At 44.2% G+C, this 17,221-nt stretch overlaps 1 protein-coding gene across 3 annotated transcripts in view; it reads left to right on the forward strand.

Moving 5' to 3' along the window:
• PPP1R12A (protein phosphatase 1 regulatory subunit 12A) overlaps positions 1-17,221 on the forward strand; it is a 2,492,399-nt gene that overhangs the window by 1,315,423 nt on the left and 1,159,755 nt on the right. The gene's annotated exons all lie outside the window — the stretch shown is intronic.

Here is a 17,221-nt window from a genome sequence, read left to right on the forward strand (position 1 = left end):
CCTCTGCAACTAGGCATCTACTCATTCAAGCCAGAGACTACTTACTACAGCTCGCCCCAACTCTAGGGATAACTATCAACATGCGGAAATCTCAGCTGGATTCAGTTCAAGTCATAGACTTTATTGGGGCTCGTCTGAATATTAGGACATTCTGTGCTTATCTGATGATAGGCAGGGTAACGAATCTAAGAAGTCATATCAGACAAATTCTAACCATACCTCATTCTCCATCCAGTTTAGTTTTCAGGGCAGTTGGGTTCAGTGGCGGCCACAATAACTCTCCTGCCCATGGCTCATTTCCACATGATATTGCAATGGACATTGCCAGTTAAATGGTCACTACTCCGAAATCCTCTGTCTTCCCATAAAACTATTGCTAATGTGCAAGGAATCTGTGCTTTGGTGGCTTCACTCCACTGACGTTACTCAAGGATGTCCATTCATTCTTCTGTCCCCAAATGCCCCATTGACCACAGATGCCTCCCAACTAGGCTGGGTGGGGCATTATGTTGCCTGAACACAGTCCAAGGCACGTGGACATCCCAGGAGGCCAAGTTGCATATCAGTGTACTAGAGATGAGAGCGGTTCTCCTAATATTGCAAGAACTCGACAGCTTTCTACCTCTGGGGACTATTGCAATTCAAATGGACAACTGTTAAGTTATTTGGTACATCAGCATACAGGAACCAGGTCGTACCCCTTATGTTGAGAAGCAGTGATGGTTTGGCAGTGGGCGATCTCTACTAATCACTTTCTGGTAGCAACACACATTCTGGGGGGGGGGGGGGTCCAGCATATCAGCAGACTGGCTCAGTCGAGAATTACTGATGTCTCTGAATCAGTCAATGGCAGACATGATCTTCCACAAATTTGATCTCCCCCAAATGGGATCTCCCCTGCTGCGATCTGTTTGCTTCCCCTTTCAACAACAAATGCAGCAGTTACTTTGCCTTGATCCCTCCTCAGGGATAGTCACCAGGGGATGCTATTGTCCATGCTTGGCCCTCTGGTCTTTTTTGTGCCTTTCCTCCTATACCACTAATTCCAAAGTTCTTACAGAAAGCTTTAGGGTTGTAGAGCAAAGTAATCCTCACTGCTCCCTTTTGGTCTCGACAAACCTGGTTCACCTTCCTTTGCTCTCATCTGGTTTGCCCTTAGATGAGGTTGGATCCCGGTTCCAGATCTGCTCTCTCACCCATCAGGGCATCCCCATCCAGACATACAGGGCCTGAAACTAACCACATGATTTCTCCACTTCCAGTGATAAGATGTTTCAGGTTTTCTTCCTCCTGTTCAAGATATTTTGGTTTCCTCACATAGGTCTTTGACATGCAAGATTTATAAAAATAAGTGGAAGAGATTTTCTGTTTGGGTTGAACAAAGACAAACAGATCCATTTACAGCACCAGTGGCAGTCGTACTTGACTTTTTGGCTTCTCTTTTTGGTGATGGAGCTAGTTATTCTACTGTCAAAGTCCAGTTAACAACCGTATCCAATTTTCATTTTGGATTTGACTTCTTATCCCTTGCTTCTAAGTTTTGTAAAGCTTTTCTTAAGGGCATTTTCCTACTCTGGCCTCCAGTGAAAATCCTTCTCCACTTTGAGATCTAACAATGAATCTGATGTCAATCTTCATTCATTCTTAATGAATGGGACTCTGGTCTGACCCCTTGGAACCAGTTCAGTTGTTGTACAGCTCGCAATAGCCCAAATACTCTCGAGCCAAGACTCTACCTGTAATGCCTTTCTGTCCATTATCCCAGATCTCGTTTGCCGCACTGATAACAAGACGCATCAGCCAATACTCTCCAGCTAAGTGCTTTAATTTGTTCTATTTTTTCCTATTTTTCTATGTACTTTTTCTGTTTTATAGAGCACTTTATTTCCCCTTTCTGTTGTATTATTTAGTATGGTGTGTTTGCTTTTAAATTTTCTTTACCTTTGTTACATTACGTTATCTCTCCATACCATTGCTGGTATTTTCTTTCGGGTTACCTTTATAGGTATTTCTCCCTGTCATTGTTGGTAGTTTTTTCTTTTTTCTTGACCTTTCGAGTGTGAACTGTGTGTGTGTGATTTCTTTAAAATGGCAGAGAAACAAAAAGGCACATCTGGGTTTAAGCATTGCCAAGATTGTGGAAGAAAGATGCCCAACTATAACGGGCATCTTTCCTGTGTATATTGCTTGTGTGCGCCTCATCTAGAACATAATTGTAACATCTGCCAGGTTTTAGTTCTAGAACCTTGGCACAGTGCCAAAATAAGCTGATTTTAAAGGGTTGCAGTGCTCACCATTGGCACCAGACTCCAAAAGGCAGAAGTCTCCAATTCCTTCAGCTTCTTCGGAACCAGAGAGTAAGGTCCAAAAACTTGTGAAACAGCCTTTGGTACTGATAGTCACAACCCCCTCGGTACCGACTGTTTCTGCACCGATCTTGACAACCTCTGCATCAATAGTCTCATTGGCACCGGCCTCTGTGACCTCTCACTCAGTTCCGACTTTCCCATCTGCTCCACATGCATATGGTGCTGAAAGTTGAAGCATTCGTACCTCCCAGAACAAGGTACTTCCCTTCCATAGACCCCTTTTTGAGTCAGCTCCCCAGTCCATTTGGGATAGGCCTGAGTCTTCCTTGAGGATGTCGGTCCTATCAACCAGAAGTCTTTCTGAGATAGATGTGGTGAGATTAGTGGATCAGCTTTTGGCAACCAAGGGTCTTCCCGCACCAGCTCAGACCTCCATCCCTCTCGGAGTTGAGGTCTATTCTCCCAGGACTCCTACTTATATTCTTCCTCCAACCTCCTTTTAGGTTCGTAGCCCGGCACTTCAATTACCTCTGTTCCAGCTTCTACTGTGCTGACAGAAGCTCCTTCTTTGGTACCGGAATCGGCTCTTATGTCTTCAGCTCCCTCTGAACCGATAGATTCATGGGGCCATAGTTCAGCTGTCAGTTCGAAGGGCTTCGGTCCAGTACCAGTTGTTTGTTTGGTGCAATCTTTGGCTGTCGGAACCCTGGCAGTTTCAGACTCTTCTCCGGCTCCAGTTTTGGAGGGCGGTCCTCTGGAGTGGGCCAAGACCCTGGTTCTGAGGTTCTTCTCGGTTCTGGGCTCCTATCCCTCTTTAAGTAGGCCTGCCTTCCAGATCATGGAGAGAGATTTAGCCTTGGATGGCACCCTCTTCTTTGGCGTGTCACATGTTTGTACCTTCTGGATTGCAGTTGTCACCATCTTTCATATCAGGCAGTGGGCACTGAAACAGCAAGATTTCACTGTTCAGGGCCCCCTCTTCTTTAGAGTCTTCCTTAGAGATCCCCACTGAGGAACCACCCCATAAGAGAACTTGCAAGAGAAAGCATCTAGATTGTCAAGAAGAATCTGTCATGGAAGACAGACTATGATGGAGAGGGCCCCCCCCCCCCCATATCACCCCCTGAAGATGTGTTATTTGGAGACATCTTGGAAATCTTATAACAGAGGGGTAATTGGAAGTCCACAAACCCATCCTCGGATTAATCTGTGTTCTTGCAGGCTTTCGGTGCTCGCCAGTCTACTTCCTGGCTGACCCCACCCGCTGATGATCTTATCAAGCTTATCGCACAGTGGGCATGGAAGGCTCTTGATTCCATAGAGCAGATTCTTTGGAGGCTGAACAAAGTCTTAGCTGCAGAAGACCAACCACATTGGGGAAAGGGTTTAGCAGTAGATGCTGTGGTGGTGGCGGCCACCAAAAAGGAACTTCACGAGGAGAGTTCCACTGTCCACTCTCCTAACCAAGAATCTCGCATGATGGATAGGGTTGGGAAGCGGGTCTTTGCATCATCGACCTTTGCTCTTAGGTCCTTGAATTTCATGGCGCACTTTTTACTAGACTCCAAAGGCGTCTGATAAAGGAGCTATCAGATACCCTCGCCGGAGCTATGTCTGACTAGGTGCAGGATAAAGTTGCTTCTCAGCTTGCCACCCTGGAGTCTATATCGAACTCGTCCATGTGGCTCGTCACTCATGCTGCCAAAGGAATGACTAGGGCAGCAGGTTCAGGCGTTGCCATAAGGCATCACACCTGGATGTGCTTGTGTGACTTCGCGGAACCTTTCAAGTGTTCCTTCGTCAATACTCCTGTTGATGGATCTCCCATGTTTAGCTCCAAAGTCAGAGATGCACTAGCCAAGTGTGAAAAAGATGGAAATGCCCTTTTTACTGTGGGCATTCGTGTCTCTGTTCCTCAGTGATCCTACTGTAGGAATCAGAGGAGTGGAAAAATGTGGTTCCTTAAAGTCCCAAGGGCCTATTCAAGACACATATGGCAAATACTCCTCTCTAGGCAGAGGGAGGAGTTCAAACGGAAGACGCCCTCTCCGTGGCAGAGGAGGTCCACGAAATCAGGGCTCCAGAGATTCCTTCTCCAGGCAGCCCTACCAGCGCTCCTGAATGGTGGCCTGATTGCTTACCTCTGGAAGCAGGGGAAGATTTTCACGACACCACTCAGCCTGGCTATTGATAATTCTCTGCATCCAAGTATCTGAAGTTATTATCACCAGAGGTTACCAAATTCCCTTTACTCTCTCTTTTCAAACATCTCAAAAAAAGTCCATGATCTACACAGTCAGGGGGCCCAAGCAGCTGTAGAAATTCAGAAGCTGCTAGAAAGAGTCATCCAAGAAGTCAAACCAGACCAGAGAGGATCCGGATTTTACTCTAGATTCTTTTTAGTGCCAAAAAAGACAGGGAACTGGAGACCAATTTTAGATCTCAGTCTTCTGAACAATTTCGTTCAGCAAAAAAATTAAAGATGATCACAGTCCAGTCTATCCTTCCCTTTCTAGAGGAGAATGATTGGATGTGCTCTGCAGACCTTCATGACACATTTTACCACATAAAGATGGACAAACGCTCCAGAGGGTTCCTCTGCTTTTGGCTGGGAGACAGTCATTTCCAATTCAGAATGCTGCTCTTCGGTCTCAACCATAGTCCCCAGGGTGTTCACCAAAGCATGGCAGTAGTAAAAGCTCACTTGAGGCTACACGGATTCTGAGTGTTTCCATACCAGGACAACTGACTCCTCACTGCCCAAACCAGGAGTCTACTGCTTCAAACAGGCTTCATCCTGAACCTTTTCCAGGCTTTGGGAATTACGATCAACAGAGAGAAGTCACAGTTGACTCCAATACAAGACCTAGAGTTTATAGGAGCACGCCTCAATACAATTTCTTATGTAGCATCTCTCCCTCTACACAGACTACAAAAATGAAGGATACAAATACAACTAATCATTTCCAAAAACAAGGTTCCTGCTTTTCTTCTGCAAGCTCTGGATTCTATGGCAGCCACCATAACTTTAGTGCCCCTCGCAAGGTATTACATGGGGCAGCTTCAGTGGCTCCTAGAGGCGCAATGGTCAATACTAACACAGCTAGTGTCTTTTCAGATATTGATAACAAATCACTGCAAGAAGGATCTATCTTGGAGGATGAAGTCAGAGGCAAATCTGTGGGGCCGCTTCTTTACTCCTCCTCCACCCACCCCCGTAGTGACCATGGATGCTTCCCAGATCGGATGGGAGGGCATTACCTGGGAAGAACACTTCAAGGCACTTGGTCCCCGCAAGAAGCCAATTTGTACATCAGTGTCCTAGATTTGAGGGAGGTACTTCTAGCATTTCAAACCTTTCAGTCTTTCCTTCCTTTGGAGACTGTTGCAATCCAATCGGACATCATGTCATTAGTCTGGTACATCAGTAAGAAAGATGGAGCCAGATCCTACCCCCTGTGTCAGGAAGGTAGCAGCATATGGCAATGGGCTATCGCTTCCAGCCACTTTCTAATAGCAAAGTATATCCCGGGAAGCTCCAATGTGGTAGCAGACAAAATGAGCAGATGTATCATTCTGCCTCATGAGTGGTATCTAGATTCCAAGTTGGCGATAAAAATTTTCATCGCTGGGCCCAGCCTGGCTGCGATCTTTTTGTCTCCCCAATAAGCAGCAAATGCAGCAGCTACTTTGTCCTAATTCCCCCTCAGGGGAGTTGTTCTTCATGTTGCAGTCATTACATTTGGATTATTTGCTTGCAGGTAGCCCTCAATCAGCCTGATTAACAAAGTCTTGGGTCCTGCATCGGTTGCTGTCCCTTCTTCCATGATGTCATGTCATCAGGGGTATAAAACTCCTGAAATTTTTGTTTTCGAGTTTCAAAATCGAAGTCTTCAACTAAAGCTAAGTACCCCACTGGGAAAACGTTTTCTTGCTCCTTCCAATGTCAGTAAAAGTTAATAATTGCATTACTTGTGGAAAGCAAATACCTCATAAAGATTTTCATTCTTATTGTATTCCTTGCCTAGGCCCTGACCACGACGTACCTTGCTATCAGTTTTGTACTTTATTTAATCAGCGCACTATCTGTCATCGGTATATTTTTGCCTCTAAATATTTCGGTTCTCAGTTTAATTATCCAGAAATGTCATTGGTTAGCCATCCGACTACCGGGATTCCAAAAAAAATGCAAAGATAAAGACAGAGACAGGCCGCCGGGGTCCAAAACTGCCGACGACACTTCTCCTAAGCCAATCGCCAGTTTACCAGTACTCAGTAAGGCGCTTTCGCAGCCCCTGATACCCGCTACTTCTGATTCACAGGCCTCTACTGAGACCCATTCGGAGTCCGATATGCCACGAGATGCTTCAACTATGAAACCCGCGGATGCCTTTACTTTGAATGTGTCTGGAGCTGTTGTGCAGGCACCGGCTTCTGAGAGTGTATTCAGGCCTACGGACTTGCATATTAAATCAACACCGCCTTCTTCACTTAGGCCTAAATCTCGAACCATGCCTAAAAAAAACGACGCCCAGGCCACACGCTCAGACCTCTATGCCTAAAAAAAAAAAATAAGAATGGCTGAAGATTTAATAACTCTAAGCAGGGGTAGCCAACACCCCCCCCCCCTTTCTAAGAGGCCTAGGACTGAAGTTGTTTTTGAATCTTCTGACCAGGATTCTGTTTTCTTTTCTGATTCTTCTGATGATCTGGATTTGCCCTTATCTACTTATGAGGATTCTAATGCAGAGGACTCCATTCCCTATGCTTCCCCTCCAGAGGATTTTTCTTTTGGGGAAACCTTGCATACTCTAAGGGAGCATTTCCACTGGGAAAGCCAGGATTTTTCTGATTCAAAAAAGAGGCTTAGGGATTTCTTACTCCTACCTCTCGGCATAGGCCTTTAGCTCTTCCTCCTGTACAAGAGATGGTTGATGATGCTTTTTCAGAATCTAGTTTGGCCCCTGATTCCTTGCCTCCTGCTCCCAGAAAACCTGACAGATACTACAGGGTCACTGTGTGTCACAAGTTCCTTTTTAAAAATCCTATTGTGGATACAGAGACTATTTCACAGGGGCCCAAGGGCATTAAGGCTTCTACTGCTAAAAATCGTACCCCTTCTGATAGAGACTCCAGGGCTCTGGATAGATGGGGTAACTTCTGCAGCCTTGGCCATTAGGGTTTTAAACTGCCAGTTTCATATGTTAAAGTATCACCAACATGTTATTGGATTGCTTAAACAGAAAATGATGTTGATTCCTGACTGTGTGGAAAATAAAGAATTACAGGATTTAATGCATTCTGCTGAACAAGTTGAAAAACATACTTTGCAATGTGGTTTTGATTCATTAGAGGCCTCTTGCAGGGCTGCTGTTACTGGGTCTGTGCTCAGAAGGCATACTTGGCTTAAGGAGCAATCTTTGCCTGATCATGTTAAAGCTAAATAGTTGGATGCTCCCTTAAATCAGGACTGCCTGTTTGGCAACAAGGCTGAGAAAGTTCTCAAAAAGATGGAAGATAAAGCTAAATCTGTGCAAACTGTTAATTATTTCTTACAAGCCTCTTAGATTTAGTAGGCACTGGCCCTCTAAGAATTGGTCCTTTCCAGCCCTTTCCAGGTCTTCTCAAGCCAAACCCAGACACAGCAAAAACACCAGGTTTCAGTCCCAGGGGACACACAGGACTAAGCAGTGGGAGGCCTCGACTTCCAAATCTGGGAGTAATAAGACCCCCCCCCCCCTCCATGGTAAACTATCTCAATGACTTCCTTTTAAAATTTCCAAGCACTTCTCATCTGACTGTACCTTTGGGGGGGAAAGATTGCTCTTCATGCAAAGAACTGGGAACTATTACCCAGGACAAATGGGTTTTAAATATAGTGTCCCAGGGATGCAGATTTCACTTCCACACGTTGCCAACACCAAGCGGGTGGTCAGACCTACCCCCAAATCAGTGGGCAGAGGCCCAAAAACAAGTACTTTCTCTCTTAAGCATGGGGGGCTATTCAACTGGTACCAGAAGAGGAAAAGGGACAAGGTTTCTACTCAAGACTTTTCCTGGTACCCAGAAAAGACAATTCATGGCGTCCTATCCTGGACCTGTCTACTTTAAACACCTTTTTGGAGATTCCAAAATTCAAGATGCTGACTCCACCAATTGCTTCCTATGCTAGGCAAAGATGCCTGGTTGGCAACACTAGATTTAAAAGAAGCATACCTGCACATCCCAATCAGGGAATCTTGCAGAAGATACCTACGCTTCAAAGCAGACTACACACACTATCAGTTCTAGTTCTCTGCACTGCCCTTTGGCTTATCCACTGCGCCCAGGGTATTCATAAAATGCCTAGCTCCAGTTATTGCATTTTGCAGGCAAAGAAATACTCAAATATACCCATACCTGGACGATTGTCTAATTCAGGCAGAAAGCCAGGACATACTTTTGAATCAGCTGGCTTTTGTACAAAGGGTTCTAACTTGTCTGGGGTACACCATAAATGAAAATAAATCACACCTGGTACCCTGTCAACAAATTATATTCCTGGGAGCAAGCTTGAATACAACTTCCCAGATGGCTTTTGTCACGCTAGAGAAACAAATTCATTTGACAACCTACTTCAAACAAGTGGCCACAAAAACCCTGCTATCTGCAAGACAAATACTGCAAACCTTGGGGTTCATGGCCTCCTACATTCTTCTAATTCCATATGCAAGACTGCATATCAGGAAACTACAGTGGTATCTAAAAAGCCTATGGTGTCAACATTCTCTGGATCTAGAAGCAATGATTCTTATACCTTGCCCACGCCTAGAGTTCCTTTGGTAGGCAGAGGCCTGCCACCAAAGCAAGGGACTACCTTTCACATCACCCCCTGCCGCCCAAACCCTAACAGATTCATCAGACTTTGCATGGGGGGCTCACCTGTCAGGGAAATACATTCAGGGCAAATGGAACCCAAGTCAAATGCACCTGCATATCAATCAAAAAGAAATGTTAGCTGTACAGAATGCTCTGGCAGCCTTCAAGGACCACATTCTTCCAGGACAACTAATGGTAAAGATGGACAACACCACTGTTATGTGGTGCATAAACAAGCAGGGGGGTACACATTCTTACCCCCTCTGCAGACTAGCCATGGCATTGTGGAACACAGCCTTGAGCTACCAAGTGCACCTACAATCTCAATTCCTGCCAGGAAAATTAAATACACTGGCAGATGGACTAAGCACAAACCTCATGGACTCACACGAGTGGAAACTGGAACCAAGGATTTTCAACATGTTGACAAGCAAATGGAGCCCAGATGTAGAACTGTTTGTCTCTTCCCCAGAACTACCAACTGGACAAATTTTGCACAAGGACTCCCCACAAACGAGCTTGGAAAGTGGATGCTCTGTCCTTCAGCTGGAAAAACCTATCAGTCTGTGCCTCCCCCCCCCCCTCCTGCCTCTGCTCTCCAAAGTATTACTAAAAGTCAAACGAGACAAACCAAGGATGATTTTGATTGCTCCAGACTGACCATGCCAACACTGGTACCTCCTCTTGCGCAGTGTGTCATGGTTATCCCCATGGCCTCAGACTCCTTCCCTGTTGTAGCAGCAGGAGAACCAAATTCTGCACCCTCATGTCTAACACTGAACCTTGCAGCCTGGCTAATTACATAATCTCTCCTTTACCATCCCTCAGTTAACCTGTGATGAATATCATTTTAGAGGCAAGGAGGCCTAGTACTAGAAAATCTTGTGCTGAAAAATGGAAAAGATTCTGTTCCTGGAACCAATCTCAAGGGATGAGCACAGCAGCGCCCAATTTACCTCAGATTTTACAATACTTAACTGAGATGCTTCACAAGGGCCTGTTTTTTTTCCTCCATTAAAATTCACGCCTCAGCCATGTCAGCTCATTATAACACAGAACCTCCCCTCTTCTCTCATCCACTGCTCAAGCAGTTCCTCAGAGGGGCCAGAAATTTGAGACCACCCAGGAGAGCTCCAACCCCAGCCTGGGACCTTAACTTTGTTTTCGAGAAACTCACTCTACCTCCTTTCGAGCCAGCTGCTACTGCAGACTTAAAATGTCTTTCTTGGAAAACAGCGTTGCTTTTAGCAATCACTTCAGCTAGAAGGGTATCTGAATTACAGGCCCTTATGGCAGTGGAGCCTTTCATCATCTTTCATGCGGACAGGGTGTCCCTCAGAACCAATCCATCCTTCATGCCCAAGGTGGTATCCAGTGTGGCTCTTAATCAGTCCATTCATTTGCCAACCTTCTTTCCCAATCCACAGAATAAAGCGGAACGGATACTGCATTCCTTAGATGTGCACAGACAACTTAGACAGGACTATGCCTCAAAGGAAATCTGAACAACTGCTGGTGGCATTTGCTGCAGGGGCAGAGGGGAAAGCTATTTCAAAATAAACCATTTCTAAATGGATAGGCCATTGCATTAATTTCTGCTATAAGCACCATAGAAAACCTGTCCCCCAGAGGATCAGACCTCATTCCACCAGGGCTGCATCTGCCTCTACAGCCTTTCTCAGAGGCGTCCCTACCAGGGACATCCTAGAACACCAGGTAGCGGCTTCTAGGGTGTCCCTACCAGGGACATCCTAGAAGCCGCTACCTGGAGTTCTATACATACTTTCACCAAGCATTATCATTTGCCAATTTTCTCTGAATCCAGAGCTGGCTTTACCACTGCAGTCTTGCAGGGCCTTATAGCTGGTCCTAATGCTATCTAAATTCCTCCTCGCAACCATGGGTTTGGGAATCTACCCAAATGTAATGTTCGAGTGTATTCACTGTTGCAGTCCTGGTTACCCTCCCTCCAGCCCCCTAACTTCTTTTGGCTATACCTCTACTTTCCTTTACTATGCTTAAAAGCCTTTTTGGTGTATTTGCTTTCTTGTTGGAGGTATATCATTGTACTTTTATACTTAGTTGCTTCCCTTTTGGGGGGGGGGGCACCTGACATCTGGGGCAAGAAATACTGATGTAATGGCATCCGCTGCATGTTTTATACCCCCTGATGACCTGACATCATGGAAGAAGGGACAGCAACCGACACAGGACCCATGACTTTGTTAATCAGGCTGACTGAGGGCTACCTGCAAGCAGATAACCCAAATGTTATGACTGCAACAGTGAATACACTTCAATATATACATTTATGGTAAGTGTACACAACTGTACTTTCCCAAGAGACTCACTCCTTCACGATTGGCCCCCGGGACTACTTTATGGCTTTGCTCCTTTCCCTCTTATTCCCCTATTCTTGAAGAAAGTCCAAAGATTGAGAAGCAAAGTGATCCTCAGTGCACTCTATATTGGCCACGTCAAGTCTGGTTCCCCTTCCTGTGGCCTCACCTGATTCGCCGTCCTTGGATTTTGGACCTGGACCCAGATCCAGATTTGCTGTCCCACCTGCAGGGGTTAGTGCATCCCAGCCTTCACAATCTCAAGATGACAGCTTGGTATCTTCAATTTCATTAACTGACAGACAGAGCAAATTACCTTCCCCAGTACAAAATATCCTTTTGGCTTTTCATAAACCATCTACCAGGAAACTCTACCTTTACCAATGGAAGAGATTTTCAATCTGGGCTCATACTGGTAATTTAGATCCCTTTTCAGCCCTGGTTGACAAGGTGTTGGAATTTCTTTCTTCCCTTTTTTGAACTAGGAGCTTCTGCTTCCACCGTCAAAGTCCAATTAGCAGCTATTTCAATTTCCACAATGGGTTTTGATGACCATCCCCTGCTTTCCCATTGATTATGTAAAACCTTTCTTAAAGGCACTTTACATCTAAAGCCCCCATTGAAGGATCCTACAGCTCCATGGGATTTGACCTTAGAATCCTTAGTACTTCAGCCATTTGAGCCAGCAGCTACTTGTGATCTCAAGTTCCTGTAGTGGAAAACTCTTTTTCTGGTGGCCATTACTTCTGCCAGAAGAGTTTCTGAATTGCAGGCCTTATGTGTGAAACACCCTTATATGATTTTTCATAAGGATAGGGTGTAAGAACCAGTTCTTCTTTTTCCACCTAAAGTGATTTCAGAATCTAATATTAACCAGACTGTAGATTTGCCAGTCTTCTTTCCAAATTTTTCAAATAAAGGTGAATATTGCTTGCATTTGTTAGATGTTCAGACTGTTGTGTTTCCATCTGGACAGAACAAAATCATCTAGAAAATCAGATCAAGTGTGTCCTTTTCAGGTTGAACTTTGGGTAAACCAGTGTCGAAAGTTACCTTATCAGAGTGGCTTAGGGATTGTGTTGCTTTTATTTACAGTCATAATAACGTCAAGTTGCCTGCACCTGTTAAAGCGCATTCCACCAGATCTGTATCCACTTCAGCTGTTTTCCACTCCAAGGCTTCCATGGAAGAAATATGTGCAACCACAACGTGGGCCACTCCCTGTACCTTTATCACTCATTACAAATTGATATGGCCTCCAGAGGAAGAGCATCTCTTGCCTGTTTGGTGCTTAGGAATATCCTTCCTTAGGGCCACCCAGGATCTAAAGTAGCTGGGGACTCTGTCCCATTCGTCAAGAATGAATGAAGAATGACATCATCAGATAATGAAGTTATGTCCTTACCATAACGTTCCATCTGTGTTGTTGATCTTCATTCATTCTTGGCGTTCCACCCTCCTGCCCCCTCCTGAGGACTTCTAGAGGTTTGGACCTTTGTTTTGGGAGGATGTTAGGTTTCACCTGAGATGGGCTTTTTGTTATCTTTTTATACTTGGCTGCAAACTTGATTTGAGGTAATGGAGAGAGGATTGGAATACTGAAACAGGTAACTGCAAAAACAGGAATGCAGTCAAGAGGGCTTGAGGCACGTACACAGTAGTAGTTTCCAAAGTTTATTTTTCAGACTTTGCTTCAAACAAACAATAAAAACAATAAAAAACAGTAACCATAAAGCGCTTTTCGTCTCTCCCTAGTGAGACTTCATCAGACAGTTGCAACAAGAATGTTTCAAACAGTAAATACAAATTCAAACCACATCAACTTCCTCCAAGCAAAAGACAAACCCGCCCCCAAGGTAAGCAGGAAAGAATAGTTAACCCGTTGTATGCTTCTTTAAAAATCCAGCTTCTTGTAAAACAAGTATGTATGCAGTAAATATATTTGTATATGTGTAAATGTAAATATAGCTCATCAGTTCGAAAACACACTTAAAAGACCTTTTAAAAGTATATTCAGAAATATTTAAAAAACATGCTAACATTAAAACCAGTAGTTAAGATAATAGTAAAAAGTGAGAAGTCAAGAATGAAGTGTAAAATTGAAAACAGTATAAAATAAAATACTTTACCAGTGTGAAAAAGTATTAAAATCTTAACTTTCAGTAGTAGTTAATAATGACAGTTCTAAAAAGTAGGATGAAGAAATATATAATAAAACACTTATATTAGCCCCATGTTTTCTGAATTTAAAACCATCAAGCTAAAAAGCTATAAAGACTGGAGCAGAGAAAACAATTCTGTAAAGGACATCCGGTGAATATAATAAAAGGTGGAGTAAGAGTGTACACATTCAAATAAACAACTCTAAATGCAGACACATTCATGCATAGATAACAACTAAGTGAATGTGAAAAGCCATGTGTATGTATAAACATGTATATACATAACTAAACAAATGAGTACATTTTTGACTATTTAGATAAATATTTAACATACTCTGTTTAAGCAAAAATGTGAAACCTTTCTTGCAGGATGAAGTGAATAAGGTATATATTCATCTTATTAAACACTTTAGTTTAAGGATGCAAGATATGGAATAAACTTCATTCAGTCCTGGCGGGTAGCAGGCCCTAGAACGAAGTTGCCATATTAATTCCAGTTTTCTAAGAGTAATGAACTAGGGCCACCCCTTCCATCACTGGTAAACCTGGTCAATCACTCTAAATTTAAGAGAGTGTAATGGAAAAGCACTCGCATGTCTAGCCAGAGCATTTTCCTGCTTTGATGTTCTAATGCTGTAAAGGTGTTCGTAAACCCTTTCTTTTAGTTTCCTGTCCGACTTCCCAATATAAAAAGCTGGGCAGGCTTGACAATGGGCCAAATAGACTATACTTTTAGTATTACAGTCAAATTTTCCCTTTGACGCATAGGGCACTCCTCTGATCGAGAAGTTGACCCCAATCTCCATGAAGGGGCATTGGGGGCACATGCTACACTTTATCATCCCTTTCCTCTTGCTTCCTAAACTGTCTTTCTTCCTAGTCTGTAATAAGCTTTTTAAATTCCTACCGCATCTAAAAACTACTCTGGAGGGGTCCTTTAATTTAGCATATAAATTGTGGTCAAGGACAATTAAATCCCAGTTCTTATTAATGATATATTTGATATCATAACTATTGATACTAAAAGTAGTAATAAAAGTGGACCCTACTAAAGGAACATCATCATGAACCATCCGAACTTGGTTGATTTCCATTTGTTCCTCATTAATTTTAACCCCCAGTATAGGTTGGTACATGCCCCCTATGCCTCTTGTTTTGTACTTCTCTTACCAGTTCCCTAACCATAGGTAGAGGGTATCCCCTCTTGATAAACATGTCCTGAAGTTGATTACATTCTGTAAAAACTTCTCTTGTGTGGAAACCATCCGAGCTGCTCGTGCCAGTTGGCCTTTTACCACTGAACGCTTTTGAAATAGTGGATGACAACTGTCAAAATGTAAAAAAAGCATTCGAGTAGGTATCTTTCCTGAAAATACGAGCTGTATAGCAACCATTAATTAGGTCTGTTTTAAGTCAACATCCATGTAAGCTATTTTGACTTAAAAAATGACCCAATTTTGACATGGAAGAGCTCTCGAATTATGTAGCCCAGGCGGGTATGATCCTAGCCCTGCGCGGCATCCTACCATCACCCAGCATGACACCACAGTACAAGCAGAAAATGTTTGATTTCTGCAATTGGCTACATTTTCTGGTGTCATTCTAAGAGAGGATCCAGTATCTGTCTGCCTGGGATGACATGATTGACAGACCTCGATGCTTTGCCAGAGCTGGCTTGCATCTGTCACCCCTGGGCTTCCGGATACTGGCCAAGGCTTTTGCCACCACTGTAGTGGCTTTTTTAGGCGGTGTTCCAAAGACCAAATTACCACCGTAACCGCTACAAACGAATGCAATCTGAGGGTCATGCTGCTCAACGCTAGAAGTCTAAATCTCAAAATGCAGTCGCTCGAAGCACTCCTTAAAATGGAGAATGTCGATGTTTGTGCTGTAACAGAGACCTGGTTCAAGGCAGCAGAAAGCACCCCTGCTTTCGTATGCCAGGTGTTCCTGTTATCACTGACGTCAAGATCGTGTTTGAGATAAGTACCCCACTGAGGAACATTTTTCAGTCCTACCAGGCTATAACTCATTCCATACTTTTTGGCCCCAGCACTTGGACCGAAGCTCCAAAGGCGGTGGTATTTCCATATTTATAAAGGATGCGCACCTCCAGACTGGTAGCCTAACATAATGCATCAGAAATACTTCAGGTGCAGCTAACATTGGGTAAGACGGCGATTCAGGTCGTAGCCTGCTATAGGTCCCCAACCATGTCCCAAGATTCACACTCCACACTCCCAAGCACCCCGGGGAATATTAGGGTCCAACCTAACACACTCATACTAGGCGACTTCAACTACCCCTCCATTAACTGGGAAAACTACTCATGTAGTAGTGCACTTGCCCAATGTTTCCTGGATTTCATTAATTCCAATGCCCTGGACCAGCTCGGTCTTACCCCCACTAGAGGTAGCAACATCCTTCACCTGGTCATTACTAACATGGGCGACTGTCGCTCTACATCAATAGTCATCTCCTCCCTGGTTATATCCGACCACAAACTAATCACCTTGGAAAATCCACATCCCTCTGCCAAGGTGACCACCGCAAAAAACTTCTCCAAAGCTAACTTTGGGCTCCTAAAAACGGAAGTGGCTAACTTCACAGCACCCATGCAAATGGAGAATAGTTGCATGACTGCTGAATCATGCACCAGTGCACTGTACGAACATGTACACAAATGCATGAATCTCGCCATAACCAGTAGAACCAAGACGCTCTCCTTCATAAAAAGGAAGCCAATCTGGTGGTCCCCTGCCATAAACAAACTCTACAACAGAAGGAAGAAACTGATGCGGAATAAGGTGAAGTCCCAAGACTGGAAAAAAACCCTTATCAGCCTCAACAAAAAGTTGAGATCCCCCATCAAATCCTCTAAAGCTAGCTATGAGAACAGAATTGTAGCAGATAGTAAAGCAACCACAAGGCCTTCTATAGTTATGAAAAGAATCTCAACGACAATACCCAGATTTGTTCTGAGCTACTGCACAATGATACCTCCTATACTGAGCCAACAGATATTGCCACTATACTGGCCGTCAGATTCAGTCAACTTTACCCCCCCCCCCCCAAAGGACCACTCACAATACCAGTAGATTGCCAGGCACCCAGTATTACTGCTGCACAGGTTAAAACAGCACTGTTGAAGGCTAAGAATGCAGTTTCTATGGGACCTGACAATATCCCTGGCTGTGTTCTACATGAACTACATAGTGAACTGGCACCTCACCTGTGTGCCTGTTCAGTCACAGCCTCACCTCAGGCTTCAACCCTGCTGAATGGCACACTGCTACAGTCATCCCTGCCCACAAAGGAGGAGCGACTACAGACCCTGGGAACTATCGCTCCATTAGCCTGACGAGTCTGATATGCAAAGCTATGGAATGCATCATCATGGACTTGATAAACCAGGATATAGGGCATCTCCAAACTCTGGATCCCACACAGTTTGGTTTTATGAGGGGTAGATCATGCCTGCTCAACTTGGTTGACTTTGAGTCAGTCACCAGAGCTGTGGATGAAGGCAAGGTGGTTCATACAGCCTTCCTTG

The sequence above is a fragment of the Protopterus annectens genome, chromosome 11.part0 (assembly GCF_019279795.1).
Source record: "Protopterus annectens isolate FY-2018-M chromosome 11.part0, PAN1.0, whole genome shotgun sequence".
In the NCBI taxonomy this organism is placed as follows: Eukaryota; Metazoa; Chordata; order Ceratodontiformes; family Protopteridae; genus Protopterus; species Protopterus annectens.